The sequence below is a fragment of the Squalius cephalus genome (genome assembly GCF_949319135.1).
Source record: "Squalius cephalus genome assembly, chromosome: 4".
Lineage (NCBI taxonomy): Eukaryota > Metazoa > Chordata > Actinopteri > Cypriniformes > Leuciscidae > Squalius > Squalius cephalus.
Window position 1 is genome coordinate 5,078,824 of NC_137125.1, and position 15,535 is coordinate 5,094,358.

At 37.7% G+C, this 15,535-nt stretch overlaps 2 long non-coding RNA genes across 3 annotated transcripts; both read right to left on the bottom strand.

Annotated features, from left to right (window-relative positions):
* Positions 1 to 4,011: 4,011 nt before the first annotated feature.
* Positions 4,012 to 4,565, bottom strand: LOC307157764. Its single transcript, XR_013821064.1, has 3 exons — positions 4,433 to 4,565; positions 4,184 to 4,277; positions 4,012 to 4,093 (listed from the first exon to the last, which is right to left on the bottom strand). It is a non-coding gene; the product is annotated as an uncharacterized lncRNA (long non-coding RNA).
* Positions 4,566 to 4,726: 161 nt separating this feature from the next.
* LOC307157765 lies at positions 4,727 to 6,482 on the bottom strand. Of its 2 annotated transcripts, XR_013821065.1 has the most exons (4): positions 6,156 to 6,482; positions 6,006 to 6,066; positions 5,126 to 5,244; positions 4,727 to 5,006 (listed from the first exon to the last, which is right to left on the bottom strand). It is a non-coding gene; the product is annotated as an uncharacterized lncRNA (long non-coding RNA). The 2 variants fall into 2 exon arrangements; XR_013821066.1 differs by having other exon boundaries at positions 4,880 to 5,006; positions 6,006 to 6,482.
* Between the last annotated feature and the right edge of the window lie 9,053 nt (positions 6,483 to 15,535).

Below are 15,535 nucleotides of genomic sequence, written 5' to 3' on the forward strand. Positions count from 1 at the left end.
ATATTTAGGCTTATTTAACTAACGGTGTAGCCTGCTGTATGTTTGACTGAATCGTTTACTTTATTTCTTGACTTGTATAGCTTCTTATACCTTTTAAAAACTGAAATTTAACAAAAAGAGACAGGGTTGAGTCATTTTATTTTATATAGCCTATGTAATAATATTTTAAAATGTATAAATTTACATTATTTATTATTGTTATTATAATAATATACTTGCGATTATCAATCTATTATAGTTATGCTGTTAAATTATTTTACTATTCATAGTATTTACTATTTGCATTGCACTGTAGTTGTACCATCCATATCATATGTATTACCATAAAGGATCCATCAGTTATCTTTGTTATTGCTAAAATCGGGTCAATGACAGAATATGCTTCTCCCACAATAAGAAAACTTTATTTAATTTAATGTGAAAATTAAATTATATCTCAGTATGGGGGTGTTCACAATTCTTATCCAAGAATGAAAAGCCAAATACATGACAAGCCTGAGCTTTGGCCATTCCTTATTAAAAAAATAAAATAAAAATTCAACCACTGAAAAAATATATATTTTTTGAAAAGCCAGTTTTTAAAAAACTTAGCTGCTACATCGAAAAGCATACTCCTCTCCCACTCCGCTACCGCTCGCGTCGTCCGCCATTACGCTCTGCCGAAAAGAATTATGGGATAGGTAGGACGGGAAAGGATCCACCACACCCATCCTTCCAATTCGGGGAAAAGGAGGACGTATTTGTGGGCCGCATTTGAAGGATCCTACGAATTTGGACAGCCTTCATCGCGGCGCTGTGACGTAACATCCTTCAAATGAGTACTCCGAAGGATGTAGACCCGGAATTTGGACACAGCCTATATGACCGCTTTCGCTAGCGGCAGTCATAATAATATATCAGCAGCATGTGTGTAAAAGTTTGTTGTTTTGAGATAATGACATTTATGCGTGGTTTGTGAAAATACCAAAAAAAAATCTCCCTGAAATAAGGTCATGAAACCCATACTGATTATTTTTTCACAAGACTTTTGAAAATTGTATGACGTAGCCTAGAATATTTGCTCTAAAACGATGTGAAAATCACCCTGACTGCTCATTCAGATAAGACAATATATTGATTTAAAAATGTTACGACGTGTTTTGTGTGAAAAAGCCTTATGCGGAAGCTCATTAATATGCAAGCTTTTCTCACCTGAGAAAGACAAAGAACCTCCCCTAACGGCCCTATTAGGAGCTATCAGGGCCCTATCATTCTGAGCAACCTTGCACAATACTGTAAATGAGGAGATTTAAAAAAGAATGGCTTTTAGATTGTTTGGATTTATTTACAACACAACATAATCCAAAGATACAAAACAAATGACAAAAAAGCATGTACTGAACACACTGAACACACTGATACAAAGACAGAGACCTTTGTGCCATTCCTAAAAACATTGTACATACCTTTCATTTCCAAGGTGTTTGATTTTCACTTAACCATGTTCATGTACAGAGACTCATGTGAATGTTGAAGTCAGCAGGAGTGGCATCTGGGCCCTGAAAGAAAAAAAAAAGTGAACATACTGATATCAAGAGAAAGGCCTGCACGATTTTGGGAATACATTTTAGATTTTTCTGGTTAAAATTGCTTTTTAAAATTCACAGAATACACACACACACATAAATGTTTCCAACAATATATAATATAATGAACATTAGGTTTGTTGTGCCTTGTAGGCATAGGCTATGAGCAGTGCTGCATAAAATAATAATAACAATAACCATAGGAGCCTATAAATCTTCCTAAATATTTCAGTAACAACTAAGCTAGAGAAAAATATATTGATTATCATGTTACTTCAAATGTTTCCATTCGTTATGATGATATGAAATTAGATAATAGTAAAAACATGAAGCCGTTTGGTGCTTTTCAAACGCGATGGCGATTTGAATATGATACATTCAAACGCGATCGCGCTCAAATATAAAACATTATGGTTACCATATACATATCTACATTTGAGCAGATATCCACAAACACAGTAACAGTAAACACGGGTCTAAATATTATAATATTCACCATATAGGCTAGCAACAGTTCAACTGCAATGTGAAATTTATGCAACAATAACAAACTATTATGTAAGAATTTCTTACCTTGCATCTTTCTTGTCTTCAAATCGCGTTCTTCTTCTTCTGAGGTAATTCCAATGTAAGCTCACGGCGCTCGACGAAAAGCTGAGACTTGTGAAGTGTTTTGGTGTTTTGTTTCTGAGGTAATGAGCGCGATCGCGTTCCACGTGGAGATTTGCATGTCAATCTCTTTTGCGCGAGTGGGCGTGTTCAAATTAAAAATAATTAGGAAGCTTTTGAGAAGCTGGACATCTTGTTGGTTTTATACAAATTACTTAAAAAGAGAATATTTGTTTTCAGTTTGAATCCGATCATTTAAAAGTACACACTTAAATGTTTATAAAGGTGTATGGCTCATACATGTGTGACAAGTATTCACTGAGTTTTGTTTCAGTTTATAGACGTGCTCAAGAAAAAAAAGTTCACCGCGACGGAGAGGCAGAAAGCACACCCTGTTTATTTTCTTTATTTTACAAAAGCACAATGTTTTGATTTGATTGTAAGTGGACACATACAAAAGTAAAAATATCACAGATTATTTTTTTATATTTCTTTTTTCTGTATGACCATAAATGACGGAGTAATTTATGTTTATAGTGCGACAATGTGAAGAAAATAACCTCAGAGGGTTAAGGAGGGCTTTGTTCTAACGAGCAGGGGTCTGTATGCTGGAGTTAGCATGACAGAGATGTGGTCAGACGAGCCAAGATGGGGACGGGGTGATGCTTTGAATGCTCCCTTAATATTTGTGTTAACATGATCCAGTGTGTTAGTTTCCCTCGTTGCAAAGTCCACATGTTGGTAAAAGTGAGGGAGGACTTTTTTCATGTTTGCCTGATTGAAGTCCCCAGCAACTATAAGTACTCCCTCTGGATGTATAGTTTGCAGCTCGTTTATGGAATGAGACAGAGTTTTTAGGGCTGCTTTACACTGCATGAAAATTGGGATTTCCGACCCCGTAAACGGCCGTAAATCTCCCTAATTTTCGGCAGTTAACGACAATTTACAGCCTGTGAACGTCGCGTTCGTCTGTGCCGAATATTGTCGGAAACGAACCATGACGTATGCAGAGCGCTCGCGCCGGAGGTGTGAATGGCTCTAATTACCATATGAATAGCAGCTCCCGCCAGAGAAAGGCTTGAATTTCCTCACTCACTATTGGTTGAACCCACGTGGTTTAAACAAGAAAAATCACTCGTGATTGGTTGGCAGATCTGTTACTATTGGTCACCCTCGCTCATTATAAATTCAAAAAATTATAATATTCATATAAATTATATAAAAATTATTTTTTTATATTCATAATATGCTATTCTGTGGTATATTCATGTCATTGTTAACCTATCGACTACTACACTATTACCATCAAGGACATGAATTTATAAAGGAAAGGAAAATTTGCCAGGGACATGCTGTTTATTCAAAGAAAGAGCTTTATTAGCACAAACACAAAACAATACACCTATGTACAAAGCATAGATCATCTGCACACACAACATATTGGAAGCTCAGTGTCTGTTTTCATCTTCGGAGCTGTAGGTGACTAGCGGCGCTCTCTCTGAATTCGATCCACTTTGAAAACGTCTGTGGTGCGTTGCCCTGTATTTAGGAGTCGCCTCTAAGCTCGACTGCAGCGTAGCACAGAGCTCTGTGAGCTCCTGGCTGGTGGTTGAACTTCATCGGACATCAGATCTATGGTGGCGCACTTCCAAATGCCCACGTCATCCTCACCTAGCACACCGTCTCGCTTCTAGCAGCTGTAAAAACAATACAGACAATCAGTACTGTGATGCACTGTGTATGGACACAAAACATCTATTAATGCACATGAAAAATAGTCACATTGACTAAAAATCTTACCCTCTTTCTTCTCGCCCGACTCCAAGCTGAACTCTTCACAGCTTCGGCCTGCAATGCCAGATCTGGTTGTTTGTACCTGAAGCTCCTGCGTACTGTCTCGTAGTACGTCTTACAGGCAGCTGGAAAACAATTAAATGAGAGTGATATGAATAAAAACAACACAAGTCACAGTAAAATGAAACAAGGAGAAAACAGTAAAAGTTACTTACAATGTCGTCATGATCAGCGTCATGAAAATCTGGACTTGCAGACATAGCTCTGAGTAAATGTGAGGTTACGCCCTCGTTATGAGGCGAGGTTACTCTGTGGAAACATGTATGATTAAGATCGTAAACTATAACGGATCTATTTTCAAGAGAATGAAAGAATATTCTTTGAATCTTACCTTTAAAATGTTTGTAAGTTTATATGAAAGTAAAAAAATAAAAGAATGTAAGATTCTTTTTTTATTTTTTTACCTTGATCCAGTTCGTAGCGCCCACAATTTGTCTCAGAGTTGTGAAGATGGCATACTGCTTCCTGTAAATTACAGGATTATTTACATTAAACAAATAATAGCCATCAGCCATCATTATGAGGTGATGTTACTCTGTGGAAACAAAATGTATGATTAAGATCAGTATCTATAACGGATCTATTTTCTTATACAAGAGAATGAAAGCATATTCTTTGAATCTTACCTTTAAAATGTTTGTAAGCTTTTATGAAAGTAAAAAAAAATAAAAGAATGTAAGATTCTTTTTTTTTTTTACCTTGCTCCAGTTCGTAGCGCCCACAATTTGTCTCAGAGTTGAGAAGATGGCATACTGCTTCCTGTAAATTACAGGATTATTTACAAGTCGCCTCTAATCTCGACTGCAGCGTGGTACAGAGCTCGGTGAGCTCCTGGCTGCGAAAGGACGGAGGTCGCACAATCCATCCAGACATCCCGCCGACGATGCCGTCTTCCTCATCAGACATCAGGTCTATGGTAGCACACTTCCGAAGGCCCACTTCATCCTCAGCTAGCACACTCTGTCTCGCTTCTAGCAGCTGTAAAAACCAATAAAGATAATCAATACTGCGCAATACATTGCGTATGGACAACACACATCTATTAATGCACCTGAAAAATAGTCACATTGAGCAAAAACTAATCTAATAAATCGTACCGTCTTTCTTATCGCTCGACTCCGAGCTGAATTCACCACAGCTTCCGCCTGCAATGCAAGATCTGGTTGTTTGTACCTGAAGCTCCTGCGCACTGTCGTGTAATATGTCTTAAAGGCAGCTGGAAAACAATTAATTGAGAGTGATATTAATAAGAACAACATAAGTCACAGTAAAATTAATAAGAACAACATAAGTCACAGTAATATTAAAAAATAAAGGAGAAAAAATGCAACCGGGTGAAATTCAAGAAATACACACCGGAAGCAAACTATGCTTTTTGAAATTGGGGTTTTATTCTGACTGCTGTTTAAAATAAGTGACAGCGGTCAATGGAAGCACAATTAAACACATAAAAGTCTGATTAAGAAAAAAGTTTGCCTTGTTCGAAGAGATTTCACAAGAAAAAAAAATAGATTTCACTAGTTAAACAAAAAAACAACAACAAAAAAGAAATTGTAGAAACAGTTTACAGTAAATTTGAAGATGACAATCAAATGTCACAAAAAGCTTAACCAGTGGATCAATGCCCAAATCCACAGAATACTTAACTCAATTCACACTGAAATGCAGTGTAATACATTGCAACTGGTCAGATTTAAATTGATTTCTCCAAACCAAAATACGTTACAATTAAATATGATAACACAAACTGGAATACGGCAGTGGCTGAGGTAACGTTAGGCCTAAGTTACAAGAGAAATAAAAGCACTTTAACAAAGCCACAACCCACGTTTAATCATGCCATGCGGAACCAGAAATATGCATTTAACCATTAAGTTATACTGTATAATCACAGAATATAGATTCAACTAATTAACAGATTTATCAAATAAACATGCCATCAGAAAATTTCCCCCATAAACCATGAAACGTACATACCCAATCCTTTACCGTCCGATCACCACGAGGTTCACTCGTCACACATGCGCTCCAAATAAATCTATAAACAAAAATGTACACATCAAATGTTCTTTTAACTTCGCTTCACAACTTATTTGTGCATATTAAAGATATTGGAGTAATATTTACCAAGAAAGAAGAACGTATAACACAGAATCCGCTCGATGCACGCACCGTCATGGAGCTCTCCTGAACAGTGTAAAATGGCGTCTCTGGTCGCGCGCACGCGTCCAGCACAAGTGAATAGTAGCGCGAGAAGAGAAGGATTTCTTAAAGGGGCCACACACATTTTTAATGCAAAATAGAAACGAGGTATATTTACACTACTACTAGGCCAGAAAAGTAACAAAAAAGTTACTTACACACAATATTGTCATTATCAGCATCATGTCAATTGATCTAAGTAAAAATATATGCACAGAATTGAGAAAATAGTATTTAGCCTATAGAGATAAATTGTGGCCTATCACAGGGCAAACATGTGAATGTTCACGGTACATTTTATGCAAACAACTCTAATCGTAGTTGTAACTCTATATGTACAGTAGGCATAATTCTTGTCATTGCGTGTGTGTATGCAGCATGAGTCAAATACAATCTTCTGTTTGTGTTGTATTATGCACAGTGGTTGGGCTCTAAGAGATTGTGATGCTGTTTGCATGGAATGCACATTTTACCTTTGTGGCAAAGCCTGATTGAAATTACTTGTTGAAATAAATGGTTTTGTGTCTTTTTTACATAACATTGGCTATTGCTAATGACACATAGTAACTAATCTAGCTACTTTCATTAAATATATCAATTTAAGCTAAAGTCTATAATTAGGCTTTACTGAGCCTGATCTATTAATACCAGAGATTTTCTTAGAATTAAGTAAATACCTTTTAGAAAAATGTTACCTGGGGTCTCACCGGGACACGCAAATATGAGTCGATCACCCCTATTTTATTCAAACTCCACTGGCTACCTGTCACATTCAGGATTGATTTAAAAAATTTACTATTTGTGTATAAAGCTCTTAACAAACCGGCCCCCAATATCTGACCAATCTCCTCTGCCCGTACACTCCATCTCGTACTTTGAGATCCAGTGATCACTGTGTTCTCATCGTGCCCAGATCCAGACTTAAAAAATGAGGCGACTGCACTTTTGCGACTGCAGGCCCAAAACTTTGGAACAGTCTACCCCTCTATATCAGACTAGCTCCCTCAATTTCCATCTTCAAAACATCCTTGAAAACTTATTTATTTTCTCTTGCTTTTAATACCCCTTGACTATGATACAACTATTGCCTTTTGTTTTGTTTTTTTTGTTTTTTAATTGTCCTGTTTCTGCCCTGCATTTTATCTATTGCCCTGTACAGCACTTTGGTCAGCCTTGGCTGTTTTTAATTGTGCGTTATAAATAAATATTGTATTGTATTGTATTTTTTTTAGAATTAAGTTAATACCTTTTAGTCACCTGGGATAAAACTCCCCCTGCTACCCTCATTTGCATTTGTAAAGCTCACAGCAGTCTCATTTACATGTTAAAGCATTAGAGGGAGGGGGGTCATGGGGCAAGCAAGTCCCACGTCAATTTCCGACAATTTCCGACAGTTTGCAGTGTTGCCTGTAAATTGCCGTTTGCAGTCGTAAACCTGAACTTTCACGACAATCTACAGCGCCGGTAACTGTCGAAAATCCCACTTTTCATGCAGTGTTAGTATCTGCATCGGGAGGTATATAGACACCAATAATAATTATGACAGAGAACTCCCTTGGAAGATAGAAGGGGCGACATTTAACTGTTAAAAATTCAATGTCCGCAGAGCAATGGGAGTGAATCCCATCTGTGTTTGTGCACCATCTGTTATTGATATAGATGCATACCCCGCCTCCTTTAGATTTTCCACTGAGGGCTCCACTTCTATCTGCACGGAAAGTGGTTAGCCCCTCCATGCTAATGGCGTTCTCTGTAACTGTGTCATTTAACCAAGTCTCAGTGAAAATCAGAGCACAACAATCGCTCACCTCCCATTTTGTTGCTAGGTCCAGTCTAATATAGTCCAATTTGTTCTCCAATGAGCGGACGTTAGCCAGCAGGATTGATGGTAAAGGCGTTCTGTATGGGTTAGCTTTGAGCTTAACACTAGCTCCTCCGCGCTTACCCCTCTTCTGCCTCCGCAAACACCGCCTCCGCTTCCTCTGATGGCGGGTAGCGCTGGAGTGAGGGGTCGGTGTTGTGTAGGCCTCTCGCGAAGAACATAACAGTCCAAGCGTCTTGAGTGAATCCGCAGTGTTATGATCGATAGTTACTACTTTACCAACTCTAAGCAGTAACAGTAGATCATGCCGATCATACGCCAGTCTCCTCTCGCTTCGTCGTTCAGCAGTCGGATCTCTGTCGGTGTTTTAAAAACTTTTATCTATATTTTTGCCGTGAGCCATTGCAGCCGCGCCGCCATTTTCCCACCACGCGGAGTCACCTGTTTGACGATTATTGACACAAATGTCACACTATAATGTTACATTATAAATTAATACAATGAGGTTATGTTTAAATAGTCAGTAATACAATTTGTACCATTCAGCATAAGCTCTGCTCCACTGTGATGTTTCCAAGCACTTTTTTGCGCATGTGAAGAGGATGATTTTTTTCCGTCGATATTGGAACGTAAGTGAAGTACAAAGGCTATAATAAAGAATAGTTTACCATCCAAATACATCGCGAATGTTGAAACATTTTGATTCTAATGAGAGAGATACGTGAACCCAACGCCGCTTACTTTCACTTTCGCTGTAATTTATTTCGTTTGGGCTTGTTTAGTTTTTTTATTATTCTTGTTCGGTTCTGAATATTATTAAATTTGATCTATTAAATCATTTATTTAAATGTCAATCATCAATCATTGATCAAATAAAATTGTGACATGGCTTAACATTACCGTGACTTTGTGCACAAATTGTCTATGCACGCAAGGTTATGCGCATGACTCAAACACTGGCAGACACAGCAGCAGGTATATTGATTATGAAATCAGAATTTTCTTGTCCTGAATTAGTCATTGATTCATTCATGTCACTTGTTTAAGTTTATTAATATGTAAAAAATTAAATAAAAAAGGCGACATCTACGTATACATATACCCGCCCGCGCCGTCAGACCATTTGGACGTGTGCTGTTTTCAAGAGCTAAAAACGATATAAATACTGTTCGTTTTCTCACACAAACCGCTCGTTTCGTGTCTTAGGCCATCAATGTGTACTTATGATGGGGAATTGTTTCATTTGGACGATGGGGAATTGTTTTAATTTGGACTCTGTGCTTGGGGTTTGAGACAGTGACCACAGACCTGCATTATATGACTGACAGACAAGAACGGTTTGACCTAAAAATATCAAAATTGAAACTACTGCGGAAACAAAGACACCTACATCTTGGATGCCCTTGAGGTAAGCTAAAACATATCAAAAATTAATTTCAAAGTGAACTATCCCTTTAATGATGTCACTAGAACCGTTTTTTGACTAACCTCCGCCCACAGGAATGCTCCCTCAACTCTATTGGCTACTTGCACACTTCTTATAAGTGTTTACTCAGCTCTTACGGTGATTTTCTGAAGTAAAACTGACGCTTCATCTTTTGTGTGATGTACAATAAACTTTATTAAACTCATCAGTATATGTTTGATCATCATTCGGACCTGGTCCGAAACAGCAGACTTGTAGGCTATTAATAAATAATGGATACATACAAGCATATGACAAATACGTTATAATAACAGTAATTAAACTACTAAACTATACCTGTTTCATCTCTATACAGCACTCTGACTCTGTAGGCATTATTGTCCGACTCGAAATGAACACCATAACTGAGAGTTTCTGATATTATCATCATTCCGTGAGATGAAATTGTCCTGACAGACTGAGCGCGAGCTCATGAAGCTCCGCCCCCTGGGTCGTCCAGCAGCAGCTTATTTGCATTTAAAGGGCACACACTAAAACAGCTCGTTTTTCTGAGCCCCAAAAAATGACAATTTAAACATGCTGTAAAAAATGACCTGTTGGGTATTTTGAGCTGAAACTTCACATACACACTCTGGGGACATCAGAGACTTATTTTACATCTTGTGAAAAGGGGCATAATACGGGACATGTTTTTTTTTTTTTGCTACATGCCCTGGGATTAATCAATGCATGCTGATAAATAATGTATAATAATAATAATAATTAATCTGCATACCCTAGTTTTGCACTGATGTAAAAAGACTGACTGACACAATAAGACCTCATGTTAGCAAAAAGTTTTCATCTTTTAACTCTTAAAAAATTAAAAAAATATTAAAAAAACATGTATGTTCTTTAATGTTTGATTATAATTTTACTGTCTTCACATAGGGATGGGAATTGATAAGATTTTATCAAAAATAATGCCACTGACGATTCTGATTATCGATCCGATTCTGTAACGATTCTCTTATCGATTCTTGATAGCACTGTGTGGAAAAATGTAGTCATATGCTTTTTTTTTTTTTTAAAAAGTGGTTTTATTTATTTTAAAGTTTAAGCTTGAGTTAGCAAACTGTACTTTTTATATAATTTATGTAATAAATAGAACCTTATTGTAAAGTGTTACTGATTAGTTACACCGATTCACCTGAGTTCACTGTTGGAAAGATCAGTTGTTTAAACCATTCATTAAAATGAATCGGTTCAAAGGAGTCATTAGTTCGCGAATTGGACGTGTCATGCGCGTTGTGTGATTATCCCAGCAGTTAGGACATGGACATCCAAGATTTGTGTCAACATAGAAAAAATGTCATCACTGTATAGTTTTATTTTGTTTAATTAAAGTGTTGTTTATGTCAGCTGACTGTCCGGAACGCTTTTCAGAGAAGATAAGGAAACTTATTTAGCACAATTCACACCCAGCAGTAATTCAGAAAAAAACAAAAATCTCTGAATGCTCCACATGAAACTTTGGTCTTTCGACCTTTTACCACCGTGTCGATTCATTTTGATTAATATGTGCGTGCGAGGGAGAGAGAGCAACACAGCGCCTAGTTTGGAGACGATGAAGTCGTTTACACAGAGAGTGTGTACTACTCTCTCTCTCTCTGCTCGTTCTTTCAGTTAAACATACGCCCCGTCATAAACGCAGCCGTTCATCTACATTACTCACTGATCAAATAAGACTTTGGCGGGACAAAAATTCACTTTGGTGGGCGCTAAAACAAGTTCAATGCAGGAAAATTCATGTGTGAGTTTCCATTAGACTTGCACGGTAGCCAGGCGTCTCATCAAATGGCGAGCTCAGCGTCAGTTGACGCTGTGTGCTTCAAGATTCTGACGCAAGTGCTAAGATTCCAATTGGCCAAGAGAAAAAGTGCTAAGATTCCGATTGGCCCAGAGAAATGTCAATTATAAGAATGATCCAATAATGTTTTGCAATTCTAGCCTGCATGGCAGTTACTGTGAGAAACAATACCCCCACCCCCACCCCACAAAAAAAACTCTCCGGTTCTACGCGATTCACGTAAATGACCCAATTGACCAAGAAAAAGGCGATTGTTGCCGAAAAGCGACAAGTTTGCAGGTCTGATCTACCTTGTAAATATTTTTTTTTATTAAAAAGGTTACAATTACAACAACAATTCAAGTGTAATCTTACAGTATATTCTACAGTAAAAAATATTAGGGCATATAAATTTTAATTTGCAGTTTAATACGTTGCTTATACAAATAGCCTACATTTTATTTCAACATATTTCAGTCGATTTTTACTCATCTCAGTATATCAATACAGTTTGCAAAAACATCATCATTCATTCACACACACGATTTAAATTTAAACTGTCTTTTTGCGAGCTGTGGTAAACAGCGCGCATCTCTGCCGTTCATTCATTCATAAACAGAAACCCGATTCACGTGAGAAGGAAAAAAAACTTACAGTATTCCTCCGAGCTCACTCCTCGATATACCCGCACTTCTGAGGTACATTTTCCATTATTATTATTCCTCACAGCGCTGCGAGACGGTGTAAACAAGTAATGATCTGAATAATCTTGTGTTTTCTCGAGCTAATATGGGGGCGTTCACAGAGGATTGCCTCAGCCATTTGCGTTTGAATAGTGCGCGCTCTCCGTAGGCGGAGTCACATTACATTTGAATTAGCTGTAATGAGCTCGACTGGAATCGCTCTCTTTTAATACAGATTTCACAAGATGAGAATATTTGTTTTTTATATAAATTACTTCATTTAAAAGAAGAGAATTCAAGCTTCATGCCTGTGTGTCTGTATGCCTGTTTGACTGAGTATTCGCTGAGTTATTGTTCATTTTCGGACGCGTTTCAGAATGGACTACACTGGCAGAGAGAAGGCAGAACTCGCATCACGTTTATTTTTCTTTATTTTGCAAAAAGCACAACACTTTGTTTTTATTGTGAGTGTACACAAAAATAATACACATTTAACAGAATCGATTGATGTATGAAACTCCTATGGAAAATCAAAGTCAACAGAGTATTTATGAGTTTCTTTTACACTGATAAAAAAAAAAAAAAGCAAGCTGGAATCGCCGGTGATACCGCCGACCTCAGGGGGTTAATGTTGTTCAAGGGAAACGTCTTGTGTAATTTCATCAAATGTAGCAGAACAGTTGTATTTACAACACATCACTGTTAAGGGGTAACAAATTTAGATACATCGGCTTTACAAAACCAACGACTTGAACAGTATTTAAAAGTATTAGAAAAATAATATTTTACTACATTATAAGGAATTGAAGAAATTGTACAAACATAAACAGCTTATACTCACTATATCGTACCGACATCGTATTGCTTAAAGGGGCAATATGCAACTGTTTCCCCAAAATAAACGTAACAATAGCCTTTTTATTTGACCATGTATGACTCAAACATCTCCTGATGAGCATACTGACACCTTGTCCGCTCACAGTGGGTGCACCTATAAGCCTGTATCCTATTTTTCCTATTTTCTGTCGGGTCGGATATTTCGCGCTGTCTGCGGATGTGACGTCATGTTAAACGTTTCAGATCACTCTGCCACCACCGCTAGTCAGCAAACAAACTTAGTTTCTCAAACAATATATGTATTTGACTGTTCTTACCTCTGTAAACATAATGTTGACTTCTTTGCAGCGGATGACTTGTGAAGTGTGCACGTACGAGAGCGAGCAGAAAGGAAGAGCAGTTCCGTTTTTTGGCCACAGGTGTCAGTCGCGAGTTTAAATTTCAGAAAAAAGCATATAGCCCCTTTAAGTAATCAGTTACAGCAATGTTCAGTTTACAGTATTTAACTCCACCCGTCAGTATTTGTATACATCAGATTTTACAACACTGTTACTGTCACTGTTACACTGAAGTTCACAGACCGCAAGCAGTTTGTACATCAAGATATGGGTCATTCTACAGAAACGTCCACATTTGGTATGGCAAGATCTCTTAAAATTGATTTATTTTTCTAACATTTAAACTTAGACCACATTATTAGATTACCCTTTGACTTTGAGTACACATAAATGATAGCTTAATGATTTATTTATTTTTTTGTCTACATGTATTTAAAGACCGCATACACCATTGTTTTTGTCACTGGTGTTACCTTACTTCTTTAGCAATACTAAATGTGTTTATGAATTTTTTTTTTTTTTTTCAGTACATGCAGTCAGAGGTACAGAAAATTAATGATAATCTAACTAACTAGGTTATGTTTTATTTATTTTAATCAGGTTTGTTAAAAGTGTGACTGAATGATGTTAGTTCAATTGCGCAACCATATATTTGCTATAACAATGAAAATATTTGAAAAAAAGGTTATAAACAAGCAATGATACAATCCTTTAAAGCTTAACTCTTAAGTGTAGCAGAATTCAATGAATTTAAAATGATCATTATGTCACATATGACAGATTTTATTTAATGTGAAAGAAAAAAAATACAGTAACACCAGTAACACACAACAAATCACCAGTGACATACATAACATTTACAAATGACTAATTTCATAAGAACTGACATCAGTTAGAAAAATGTCATAGACAACATTTTAAATTAAAATTTTAACTTCCTTAGAAAACAACTAAAAACTAAAATGTACAACAAAGTACATTACCTAGTAAGTACAATACTTAGACTTAGACTTAGACAGACTTTATTGTCATCCAGCTACACATTTTGCAATGTACAGTTGAACGAAATTTCGTTGCAAGACTCTGAGCATAAAAATACATATATGTACATGAGATATTTATATATATATGCAAGATAAAATTAATTAAAATTCTAACTAGATCTAATATAAAAAATAAAAATAGCAGCAGGATCTATTTCAGCAAAGATACATAAGTGCAAATGCAGAAAAGGATTCATTCATTGGGAGTTCAGCAGTCTTATTGCATGGGGGATGAAACTATTATAAAGTCTTGTTGTTCTGCATTTGAAGCTGTTGAACCTCTTCCCAGAGGGTAACAAAGAGAACAGTGCATGATTGGGATGGAAAGGGTCCTTTATAATTGACTGAGCCCTGGTCAGGCAGCGGCTGCCAGCAGTGTTGTCGATGGGGGGAAGTGCTATCCCTATGATTTTTTCCGCAGTCCTCACCACTCTCTGCACACATTTCCAGTCTGAGGCGTTGCTGGACCCAAACCAGACAGAGATGCAGCTGGTCAGTATGCTCTCTATTGTGCCTCTGTAAAAAGTGGTGAGGATGGGAGGGGGGAGATTTGCCCCTCTCATTCGACGCAAAAAGTGCAGACGCTGCTGTGCTCTCTTTACAAGAGCAGAGGTGTTGAGGGACCAGGTCAAAGTGTCTGTGATCTGCACCCCCAGGAATTTGATGCTGCTCACCCGCTCCACTGTGGCGTTTTTGATGAGGAGGGGGCTGTGGCTTGGCTGTTTTTTCCTGAAGTCGACGACAATCTCTCTTGTTTTGTCGACATTCAGGATTAGATTGTTTGTGTCACACCATCTCACCAGATGTTTTACCTCCTCTCTGTAGGCCAGTTCGTTATTGTCACTGATGAGACCCACCACTGTCGTGTCATCCGCATATTTAATGATATGGTTTGTACTGTATCTGGCACGACAGTCATGGGTCATCATGGTGAAGAGCAGTGGGCTCAGTACGCAGCCCTGGGGGGAGCCGGTACTAAGGGAGATGACGCTGGAGGTGTTATTCCCAACCCTCACGGACTGAGGTCTGTCTGTAAGGAAATCCAGCAGCCAGTTACACAGAGAGGTATTAAGTCCAAGGGGAGCCAGTTTGCTCACCAGATTCTGGGGAATGATTGTATTAAATGCGGAGCTGAAGTCCAGAAACAGCATTCGCACATGCGTATTTTTCTTTTCCAGGTGTTCCAGGCTCAGGTGGATTGCAGAGGAGACGGCGTCCTCTGTGGAGCGATTGGTGCGATATGCAAACTGTAAAGGATCAAAAGTAGGGGGGAGTTTGGAAATGATGTGTTCCTTCACCAGCCTCTCGAAGCACTTCATGATTATAGG